We start from the raw sequence: 11,763 nt of genomic DNA on the forward strand, positions 1-11,763 counted from the left end.
TAGCTCTGTTAAATATTATAAACTGGGATATAAATGGTAATATGAAGTTATTATTTTGTAACCTTCTTTTTGCTGCAAAGATTGTATGGGCCAGAAAGTGGAAACATCAGAATGGGTCTCCCATATATGAGTGGAAATTGAAGTGCTTAGATATAGTTGCAAATGATAAATTAACTGGTTCAGAGAAGATGAGGAGAAAGAAAAAATAATAACCTATTAGTCGAGGAATGGTTTCCATTTCTTAACTATTGGAATATTTACCATCAAAATATGAGACTAGACCATTATCTGCTTATTTTTTTAAAATTAAACTTATTGTACAGATATATATTGACAGATATCGTTTTGTTTATATTTTTGTTGCAATAAAAAGGATGTGTATACAATAGTTACAATTTTAAAAATCTAATAAAATAAATTTAAAAACAACAGTATGTTCTTTCCACACCAAGCATGAAATCAGACTTTTTCTCTCTGAATGGCAAAATGCTACAAAGAGACGGAGGAGTCTGTCCATTTCAGTTCTTTCCCTTTCTCATTCTCCATTAACCCTCAAAATAATACATTTAAAACACCAAGTTCCAAATCGCAGCCAGCAGGAAGCTTTTCCTGCCTGTAACTTCTCATTTAGAAGCTAATCTCACAATAATGGGAGCAAGGTCGCTATCAAAACTTGCTTACAACATTTCACTTTGAAGATGACATCACAAATGAAGAAGGTAACTTAACATTTTACTTACTTTTAAGATTTCCTACCCACCAGAAGGTCCCAAGGCAGGTTACAGCAATATAATTTAGAGTTTTAAAAACAGATAAAGCAGTTACAATAAAAAAACCCAAGTAAACTACTTTGAACTAGAGAAGGCCAGTATAAATTCAGCAAAGTGGTGGGTCCCACAAAACAAAATATCTTAACTGTCAAAGAGGTATGTCTTCAGCATACATGGAGACCTATAAGATGAAGATGCATCTTGTAACTATCAATACTCCTGAAATTATCAGAGACAGCTACAAGCAAAAGGCCAAAGAAGTAAAATCTAAATGCCACTTCATAAATCTAGTGGTAACAGTCAACAGTTGTCTGCATTCAGACCGGAGAGCATCCAGTGAATATCTCCTGGGTGGCTAGGGAGCAACTTGCACTTGTGTTTGTTCTGCAAGTCTTTGTGCTAAGACTCCTTCAGGTCACTGTGAGCAAGTACTCAGAACCAGAAGCTTTATGGAGCACATTTTCTTCATAGCTCTTGAGGTTTTCCTTTCCTGAGAAAACTGAGTTGTCTCGGGTTTTGCTTTCTACCTTGCTGTATTGCTCCCAAAACTGAAGTCACTGGTAGGGATGGGTGAGAATTTTGATTCAGTTTGTATTTCAAGCAGAATTTATCAAATTCGCCCTTTCTGAAACAATATGAGAACTGAAACACAGCCATCCTTCGAAATTCACATTTATTGAAATTTTGGAATGCAGTTCGCCAACTAAACAATATTTATAAAAATGCATATATTAGGGGAATGTGTGCATAAAAATGAATACATGAGTGAAAATAACATGCAAATAGGCATGAAATAGGGTTGCCAGGTCTCCGGTTTTCTGCCGGAGTCTCCAGCAAAAGGGGGCCGTCTTCGGCCTCCGGCCATAGTTTGTTTGAAGCCGTTGATCTCCAGCTTTTCAGTGTCTCCCTCAGGCATGCATGCGTGATTGACACGCATGCGTGATTGACTGGCCACCTTCCCACCCTTTGTCATTGAGGGAGGGACTACTAGAGAGACAGGAAGTGAGCAAAGTGTAGCCGCCACCCCTGGAGCAAGAAGGCCTCGTTGGAGGAGGCCGGCCCAGCTTGTTGGTAGCTAGGCCTCTGCTTGGGAGTCGTCGCGCCGGGGAAACAGGCTGGGTAGGCCCGAGAGAGAGAGAGAGGGGGGGGCAGGCAACTGAGCTGTGGAGTGAGCAGATTCAGCCCCACTACACCTTCTGCTATTGCAGACAAATACCCCCTGGGTCATTGCTCCCACTCTTTATGGACTCTATAACTGAAAGTAAACTGAGCTGCTAGAGCCATGGGGAGGGGGAATTGGCAGGTGAGAGGTAAGTTTAAAGATTCATCTCTTCTTTCCAACATTTGCATTGTTAACCAGCCTGGGATGGGGTGAAACAGAAATATTCCAGATAAAGTAAAATAACATGCCAGTTCTCCCCTGCTTTCACTCTACATTATTTTGGCTACCACAGGTTTGGGAACCTGCATTTGCTAAAATAATATGTAGTCCCTTCTGTCCTTAGGCTGAAATTCTGTGCACACACAAGCTTAATTACTATTAAACTCAGCACTTACTTCCAAGTAAATGTATGTGGGACTGGGCTGCAAGAGGCACAGAACAGAACATGAAGATATAATAACTCTGAACTGAGTCTGACTGCTCGTTTCTTGAAACCACATTTTTAAACTTGTGCATAAAATAAGCTAGCTGGTTACAAAGTGATTGCTTGCCAGAAATCTAAGGATGTGTAAACACAAGCTGAAGAGTTGTTGGAAATTATCAGGGATGAAGTGTATGTATAGTATTACTCAAACCTGTAGAGCGACAGAGTATTGAACTGATGTTTCCTTTAGCTTGTAAATAAACTGCTTGAAAATTACTGCACAATATAGAAGGTTCAACTGTAATTATTTTATCTCAAAGTGCCTGTTGAACATAGATGTTGACATAGTTTCAGCTATTTTACAGTTTATGACTGCAGCTTACAAACTGTTGGGAACTTTGTAATGTTAGTTTAGTGAAGATATAGTCATGTTAAGGGCTGTCATGTCAGCTTGTTGTTTCTAATGGTTACAGATGATCCATTGTGTCCCAGCTCAGTCACAATGCAACATAATCTGAATCATGTTGTCTTCTGGCTAATCAATAAATGACTCTAGTTAGTTAAAAGCAGCTGTGGGGAACCTGTGGCCCTTTAGTTGTTGTTGCTGATGACACGCAGCTCTATTTCTCCTTTTCATCTTCTTCAGGTGAGTCTGTTGATGTGCTGAACCGTTGCCTGACCGCGATAATGGACTGGATGAGAGCTAATAAACTGAGACTCAATCCAGACAAGACCGAGACACTGCTGGTGAACGCCTTCCCTGCTCAGATGGTGGATGTTCACCCTGTTCTGGATGGGGTTACACTCCCCCTGAAAGAACAGGTACGTAGTTTGGGGGTTATTTTCGATTCTTCCTTGTCTCTCGAGGCCCAAGTGGCCTCGGTGGCACGGAATGCATTTTACCATCTTCGTCTGGTAGCCCAACTACGCCCCTATCTGGACAGGGACGACCTCGCCTCCGTTGTTCACGCTCTGGTAACTTCAAGATTGGATTACTGTAATGCGCTCTACGTAGGGCTGCCCTTGAAGACAGTTCGGAAGCTTCAGCTGGTGCAGAACGCGGCTGCCAGACTATTGACGAGGACCAGTCGGTCTTCGCATATAACACCTATTCTGGCGCGTCTGCACTGGCTCCCTATTTGCTTCCGGGCGAGATTCAAGGTGCTGGTTTTGACCTATAAAGCCTTACACAGCGTGGGACCTCAATACCTTGTGGAACGCCTCTCTCGCTATGAACCTACCCGTTCACTTCGTTCAGAATCTAAGGCCCTCCTCCGGATACCAACCCATCGGGAAGCCCGGAGGGTGGTTACGAGATCTAGGGCCTTTTCTGTGGTGGCCCCTGAGTTGTGGAACAGCCTCCCCGAAGAGGTACGCCTGGCGCCTACACTTCTATCTCTCCGGCGCCAGGTAAAGACCTTTTTATGCTCCCAGGCATTTTAATCTTTTAATTTTCTTAATCTTTCTACTTTTAACATGTATCCTTCTTAATTTGTGTTGTATTTCGTTTTTGTTGTGCTTTCTGTTGTTTGTTTGTACATGTTTTTGTGATTTTTTACTATGATATATTGTATTTTATCTTGTTTGTTCACCGCCCTGAGAGCTATTCTGCTAAGGGCGGTATATAAATGGAAATAATAAATAAATAAATAAACTCCCATAATCCCTACCTAGCTATTAACAATGCTTGCTGGGGATGATGGGAGTTGTAGTTCAGCAACATCTGGTGGGCCAAAGGTTCCACACACCTGATTAAAATTGTCAGCTGATACATGACGGGAGCTGTGGGTGGAAACTCCCATTGGGTCAATAAACTGATTATCAGAGGGCTCTGATCCTGCAAATATCCAGTTGCCACATACACTACAGTTCAAGATCCACCAGCCACTACAGCAGGTCTGGGGAAACCATGGCCCTCCAGATGTTGTTAGACTCTAACTCAGCCTTTCCCAACCAGTGTGCCTCCAGATGTTGTTGGACCACAATCCCCACCTTTCCTGACCATTGGCAATGCTGTCTGAGGCTGATGGGAGTTGTGGTCCAACAACATCTGGAGGCACACTGGTTGGGAAAGGCTGCTCTAACTCCTGTCAGTCCCAGCAAGCATAGCCAATGGTCAGGAATGAATGGAGTTGTAGTCCAACATCTGGGTGCCATAGGTTTCCCCACCCTGCATTATAACACTGCCAGATTTTAAAAAGCAAATTCCTGAAGGAAGGGCTCAGTGGTATACCACATGCTTTGAACAGGAAACGTTCTGGGTGCAAGCCCTGGCATCTCCAAGTCAGGCTGGGAAAGACCCTAGTCTGAAATCCTGCAAAACAATACTCAGCTAGTTGGACCAATGGCCTGGCTTAATGCAAAGCAACTTCCTATATGCCTTTTAATTAACAGTAGTTTACAATTTCTGGAAGGTTGTAATGTTGTGAGAAACTATGTCTGCTGGAATTTGCCCTTCTGGGCAATTTTGAAAGTCCCTGTGGTATTTAATATGGCATCTGTAACAGCCAGTACATCTGCCCTTAAACTAGCTTTGCTTTCTTTTTTATGAAATTAACAGTTTGATTCCATGTATGTTTACCCGGAAGTCTAACCCACTAACAATATTTATTCCCAGTCCTAAATATGCATAGGACAGCAACCTAAATTATCACTGATTTCACTGAATGTGGTCGCACCATGAGTGCAACCCAGCTCCTCGCTGATTGCAGCAGAATTAATTCTGTATGTACTGCCTTATTAAGACACAGCAACAGATTTATTCAATATCTAAAAGACTCTGGAATGATTGCATGACTAACCAGAAATCTGTAAGCTATATGCAAAGCAAAACTTCATTATGAAATGTTAATGTCTAGAATAGTTTATGCAATGAAAAGCTCAAAGTAAAAAGGCTGATTGAGGTTTAAAAGGTTAACAAAAATAGCTGTAACTTCAATACTTAACAGCACAATCCTATGAATGTTTACTCATAAGTCCCACTGTTTCCATAGGGCGGGGCATATCCAACCTACTATATGTATTTAGGATTAAAGCCTGTTGTTGTTGTTATGTGCCTCCAAGTCGACTATGACTTATGGCAACCCTATGAATCAGTGACCTCCAGTAGCATCTCTCATGAACCACCCTGTTCAGATCTTGTAAGTTCAGGTCTGTGGCTTCCTTGATGGAATCAATCCATCTCTTGTTTGGCCTTCCTCTTTTTCTACTCCCTTCTGTTTTTCCCAGCATTATTGTCTTTTCTAGGGAATCATGTCTTCTCATTATGTGTCCAAAGTATGATAACCTCAGTTTCATCATTTTAGCTTCTAGTGATAGTTCTGGTTTAATTTGTTTAACATGGCTGCAACCATATCTACTCAGAAGTAAGTCCTATTGAGTTCTATGGGGCTTAGTTCCTTAATAAGCATGTTTACAGTTGCTGCCTTCAGGGGCATCCATCTGTGCTCCCATCTAACATCTCTGCAACACTAAGCTCCTTTCTTCCAATAATGGCCTGGCCTGAGGGCACGTAAACCCTTCTTGCCAGAAGCAAGTAAGCTAGATTAAATGTTCCCTAAAGGCGTTGAACTGTGACCTGGCAGACCAGGGTTTGAATCCCCACACAGCCATGAAGCTCATTGGGTGACCTTGGGCCAGTCACTGCCTGTCAGACTCAGAGGAAGGCAATAGTAAACCACCTCTGTCTGAATACTGCTTACCATGAAGACCCTATCTGGGATCAACTTGAAGGCAGTCCATTTCCATTTTGCATCACCCTAAGCTTGTGAGAAAGAATGACCTTGTCACTTCAGATGGACCTAGGAACACCCTATTTTAGGTAAGATTTCTATTTTAATCTCCAGAGAATTTTTTTTTGAATGGTATGCTCCAAGCAACTGTGGCTGATACAATGTATCATGTTTAATGATGTCACTAGGGCCCGCCCTGTGATGTCACTAGGGCCCGCCCTGTGATGTCACTAGGGCCCGCCCTGTGATGTCACTAGGTCCCGCCCCATGACATCACTAGGGCCCGCCCCATGACATCACTAGGGCCCGCCCCCATTTTCTCAGGTTTTTGGATGGTTCCGACCTGGCAACCCTAGCATGAAATGATGAGAAAAGGCTTGCAGAAATGTGTACCTTTGTCAAAACTGCCTACAAAAATGTATTCCTTTGGAGAAATTCGCACTGTGTATCAGTTCACATTGTTTCCAGACATGCAAATTTCACATTCAGACATGAACTGAACTGAAATTCTTCCCCGTCCCTATTTTTGATCATGGTGAGTTGCATCTCTGTCTCAAGGCAGATGAGGCAATGTTAAAATGATAATACAATGCTACCACAAATTTTTGAAAGTTCAGGAAGGACAAAGAGTCTCTTGAACGTCCTCAGCAAACCCAGTAAGTAAAATCTATGCATTAATGGTGAGACCATAAGATTTTCTTTCAAGAGAAATGGTAGAAATATTTGAGAAATTTGGATTTGACTCCACAAGCACATTTCCCAAACAAATTGGTGACCACTTGAAATATAAGAACTTTAGGACAATTTTCCAGGGGCATCTTATACCATATAGACTACATAGAATGCATCCTAAGATCATTAGTAACTCTTGGAGACACCAACAGAGGGAAATCAACCCCAGCAGTCTTTATATATTGTGATTAACCAAACAGAGGTTTTGATTAACGGAATCCTTATAGGGATCACAAAATTCTGGGATAAATGTAGACAAAACTGAATAAAAGATGGGATATTATACCCACATGACCCAAAGTAAATTCCTTTAGGATATTTACAGTGCAATCCAATGCATGTCTACTCAGTGTGTAAGTGAATATAAGGACTGTAGCTTTCATGGGAGGGGCAGAAACAGATGATTTTGAACTGTTGTCTAATCTGATACAGATGACTGACTGTGTTTAAAAATCCTCAGTCTCCCCTGTCTACGTCAAGCTGAAAATAATTGACTGAGTGACAGATGTGTACAGGGAGGCTGTGAAGATGAGTGGTCTACTAGGTGGGGTGAACTGATCACTCCTGTTCCAACTTAGTTCACCTCTAGGCAATAGCCCCTGGCCTCCTCTTCCACCTTCCATGATGACATTGTTACGCAAAAAGGCTCTTTTCATCTGGAGGAAGCTCCAAATAATCACACCAGATGGGAAACCAGAGATATATAAAACCACACCTTTGATTAATTACCTACATCTTTTGCAAAAGAGAGACAAAGCATTCGACTAACGCCAGAATCCTAGTCTGAAAAGCATAGCTGCACAGATAGATTGATATGTGGCTCTCACGTCCTCCACATACACAGCCCCTCCCATCTTGTTAGCAACACTTTCTCAGTGAACTTCATTGTCTTTGCATTTAGAGCGTTCTAATCTTGAGCGCTCCCTGTGCTGTTCCTACCTCCCCCAGGCACAGCATATTCTTCGCTCAGTCCCTATCTTCTTGGAAGGTGTCCCATTACATTGGTAAGCCAGCATTTTGAGCATCAAACAGCAACTAAGCATTTTGGCCTTCTCAGGCACTTTTAGTATCCACAGAGGAATTTTGCTTTTCTGCTTCTAAGTTAATTCAGGTTAATCCATTTTCTGCTGTGTCATATTAACACTACACATACTATAGTTCCCAAACTATATATCTCATTTATCACAACATCATCTTTCATCATCAGATTCTGATTCTAATATTCTCCTAGCCCCGCCCTCACAACTTGCAGGGTTACCACAGATATGACAATGAACAATTTTGCATCATCGCCATTCCATTGCCCACTGCTTACTGGACGCTCATGCAGTGAGGATCATTGGATTTGGTTTCTGCAGTGATTGGTGAACTAGCTTCACACTTGTGTTACTTGTCATTCTGTATCATCATGGAGGTAGGAAACTGTGCCATCTAGGTGTTCAGAAGGACCTTTAATTGTCCCTGGGGGTAGACAGAGAAGCTAGCTGTGGGATTAAGGATTCATAGCTGGGGAAGGGATAAAATCCATGGACAACTTAGAGGTCATATACATGGGAGGGGAAGCTGTGATAGGCAACAAGTTGGGGGGGAAAGGGAGGAAGGAGGATTTGGTTCAAAAGAGGGCACCATCCACCGTAATTAGTCACAGCGAAGTCCCAGTAATACCAACAGGGCTTGGGTTAGCCATGACTAAGGCCTATACCATGGCTTTCAATGTGACATAGTATTGACTAACCTTTGCTAGAAGTATACATTTCACTTTATAGAATAAGCCAAAACAAAACAGGTCTGGTACCAAGGAGTTTACAATCTAAGTGTTTCCAGGGAGCAACAACACAGAATGTTATGTCAAGGGCTACAAGGGAGGACACCTGCACAAGTTATCCAAATTGATGTGGAGGCCACCTACAATCAGGGGAGAGTACAGAAGGGCTTCTTATGACATAAACTTGTCATGACTTCAGTTACTCTAAAGCTCCCCTAATGGACTTTCAACTCAGGCCAACTGCTCATCACCTTGCACTGCCTTTCACATCATAACATTCTCTGGCCAGTTAGAATCTTGGGGGTTACTGTGGGAACGGCAGTAAACATAGGATCCCATTTCCACAAGTTCCCCTCTAGTGGATGCTGACATGAATTGATCCCTCCCATGGGTTTCTCTATGGAGCACCAAAAACCTTTTACTCTTTACACTTTTAAAAAAGGCATCTGTTCTGGCAACAGCAAGGAGGGCAATTAGAAGTGCTGAAGAGGCTGACATCACAATATGAGCATCCTAGCCCAGAGTGACATAGAAGTCCCTAGCTCAATTCTCAGCTGAGCATAAGATCAGTCTTGTGTTTCCTCAGTCTCAACTCACCTTCCCAGCTGCTCAGTCGAAATATTGACCTATTTTACAGAAGTGTTGTAAGGAACATTTGGATCATGTATGTGAAATCAGGCTAAGTATATTCACTTGGGTTTGAATTAAGGACTGACTCTTACTAAAGCAGATCAGAAGGTGCAGGATCTTCACCCCATGCTTCCTGTGTGTTACAGGTCAGACCCAAAAGAGGGAACTGTAAGGATGCAACAATGAACCTTCCAACATCCCTGTCGCAATGCATCTCCCAAAAATCAACACCAAGACAGAACTCACCTGGACCACTGCAGCTGCAAGGATCAGCTCTGCCATTCCAGCCAAACCAAGGTAGCACCACCACCTACACATATCTGCAAGCTGAAAGAGCTCTCCTAAAGGGAGAACAGGGCGATGCACAACAAATTTTCACCCAAGAAACTCTCCATCCTCATCTCCATGAGAGGACAATGACTGCACATCTCTCAGGGCCTTTCTATGGGGTACAGAGGTACTGTGAAACCAGATGCACTAATGGACATGAACCCATCCACTCAGCCTATTTCCAGTTGCTGCACTAGATGGGCCTTTTGCCTTGTGCAACAGGCCTCTTTCTAGTCTTACATTGTTAATCCCCAGCATGGTTGGCCAGCATGCCATGTAAACATACAATGCACCATACAACAACACCCAGAATCCTCTGGGGCAATGTGTCCATGGTGCTTAATACCATTCAGCTTGCTTCCTCTCATTTTACCACTGGACACTGAAACTGGATATTTAAAATATATATTTTTGAACATTTTCAGCAAATGTGCCCATTTTATATAATTTAAAACACTTGGTACCCAGTGGTGCAACTAGGGTCATTTTAGACCCTGGACTTAACACTCTTACAGATGGCCATGTGCATTATTGTGGTTAAGTACAGAATTAACATCCTCTGAAGTCTTTGGCTGCTGGGCCTCCCTATAAAGAGGACAAGGACTTTGCCTCCCTTCTTCTGGACAGAGGAAAAAATAAATGAAGGAATGGAAAGTCTTCCTTGGTTGTAGAATCACTGACTCCTCCTTATTAATGTCTTTCCCTGGTACAAGTTCCATAAGGATCTCAGGGGACAGCAGTAGGCAGTGCCCAATGATCAGGTGTCCCAAGCCAATCTATAGCCCAGGAAGAGAGAAACGCTTGCACCCACAATGCTGGGCTGAATGGTGAGTGTTGACACTCACCATGGACCTTCCAAGTATGGCTTCCTGTCAACTGATGCCACAACCTCATCCAGCTCTTTGAACAGTTTTGTTAAAAATCCACACATCATTAACATGGATCTAGATGCACACGCCAATGAATTTGATCCCCTTATTTAATAATGAGATGTCATTAGTGGCTAATCATGGGAGTCTTAGACTTGTTTGGGGCTTTGCCCCAGCCAAGCAGAATAGATTCTTTGTCCTCAAATAGTTATTGCTACTTTCTTTTTCTTTCATTCAGTGATAGACCATCAGCCACCATATGTTCCAAGGCCCAAAGACTTGAAGAAAACCAAGAAGCCAACTGTAAAACCAAAGGTGAAAGTGAGAGGAAGGGGACACTTGATGGCAAGGCAGGCAAGAGGAAGAGTGTGGACACAGAGTCCCAACCGTTAAGGAGAATCTCACTCTGGAGCTAGGATTGACTAAAAAGGGGACTAAAATAATCCAGACCCCCCCATTACCTGTCATTAAGGGGAAATGAAGAACTGTTTTCATTGAGGCAGAACCTCAGCAAACATTGTCCAAGACTATTCTGGGGATAGAGGGAGCCAGCATTATGAAATCAAAGAAGAGTCATCTGCTGAAGACAGTGCAAAGGCCAGTGCCCCCACTCTGCCACAGCTGATGTACCTCTCTGTGTCAAAGACAGCGCTGCCCTCCCGGCCAAGGCTGGTGCACCCATCCTTGCCAAAGCCAATGCCACCCTTCCTGCCAAGGCTGGTACACCCATCCTTGCCAAAACTAGCACCCTTCTTCCTGCCAAAGCCAGTACCACTCTCCCAGCCAAGGCTGGTGCACCTACCCCTGCCAAGGCCATCATCACCCTCTCTGCCAAGGGTGGTACACCCATTCCTGCCAAAGCCAGCACCCCCGCTCTCTACCAAGGCTGGTGTACCCATCCCTGCCAAAGACAGCAACCCCCCCACCAAGGCTGGTGCACCCATCCCTGCCAAAGCCAGTGCACCTATCCTTGCCAAAGCCGGTGCCCCTCTCCCTGCCAAAGCCAGCTCCACTCTCCCAGCCAAGGCTGGTGCACCTATCCATGCCAAGGCCAAGGCCACCCTCCCTGTCAAGGCTGGTACATCCATCCTTGCCAAAGCCAGCACCCCCCTCCCAGCCAAGACTGGCGCCACCCTCCCTAACATCTAAAAAGCTGTCAGCCTATGTGGAGAACCCACCATCAAGACCATTGGCAAAGCCGTCAGCCTCTCATCCCCATGAAGGAGAGCCACCCAAACGGAGACCACCACCCACTGTTGCTAGGGAAATGCCTGCTCCACCTGCAGTCCCAGCTCAAGAACCCAGGGACCTGAGCAACGTTCCATCACCAGCAGTGGCAAGAGCTCGGCC

The 11,763-nt window shown here is 43.7% G+C and overlaps 1 long non-coding RNA gene across 1 annotated transcript; it reads left to right on the plus strand.

The window, feature by feature from the left end:
- Positions 1 to 1,906: 1,906 nt before the first annotated feature.
- Positions 1,907 to 11,250, plus strand: LOC133373820 (uncharacterized). Its single transcript, XR_009759760.1, has 3 exons — positions 1,907 to 2,080; positions 9,361 to 9,511; positions 10,652 to 11,250. It is a non-coding gene; the product is annotated as an uncharacterized LOC133373820 (long non-coding RNA).
- Positions 11,251 to 11,763: the final 513 nt, after the last annotated feature.

The sequence above is a fragment of the Rhineura floridana genome, chromosome 20, assembly GCF_030035675.1.
Source record: "Rhineura floridana isolate rRhiFlo1 chromosome 20, rRhiFlo1.hap2, whole genome shotgun sequence".
NCBI lineage: Eukaryota > Metazoa > Chordata > Lepidosauria > Squamata > Rhineuridae > Rhineura > Rhineura floridana.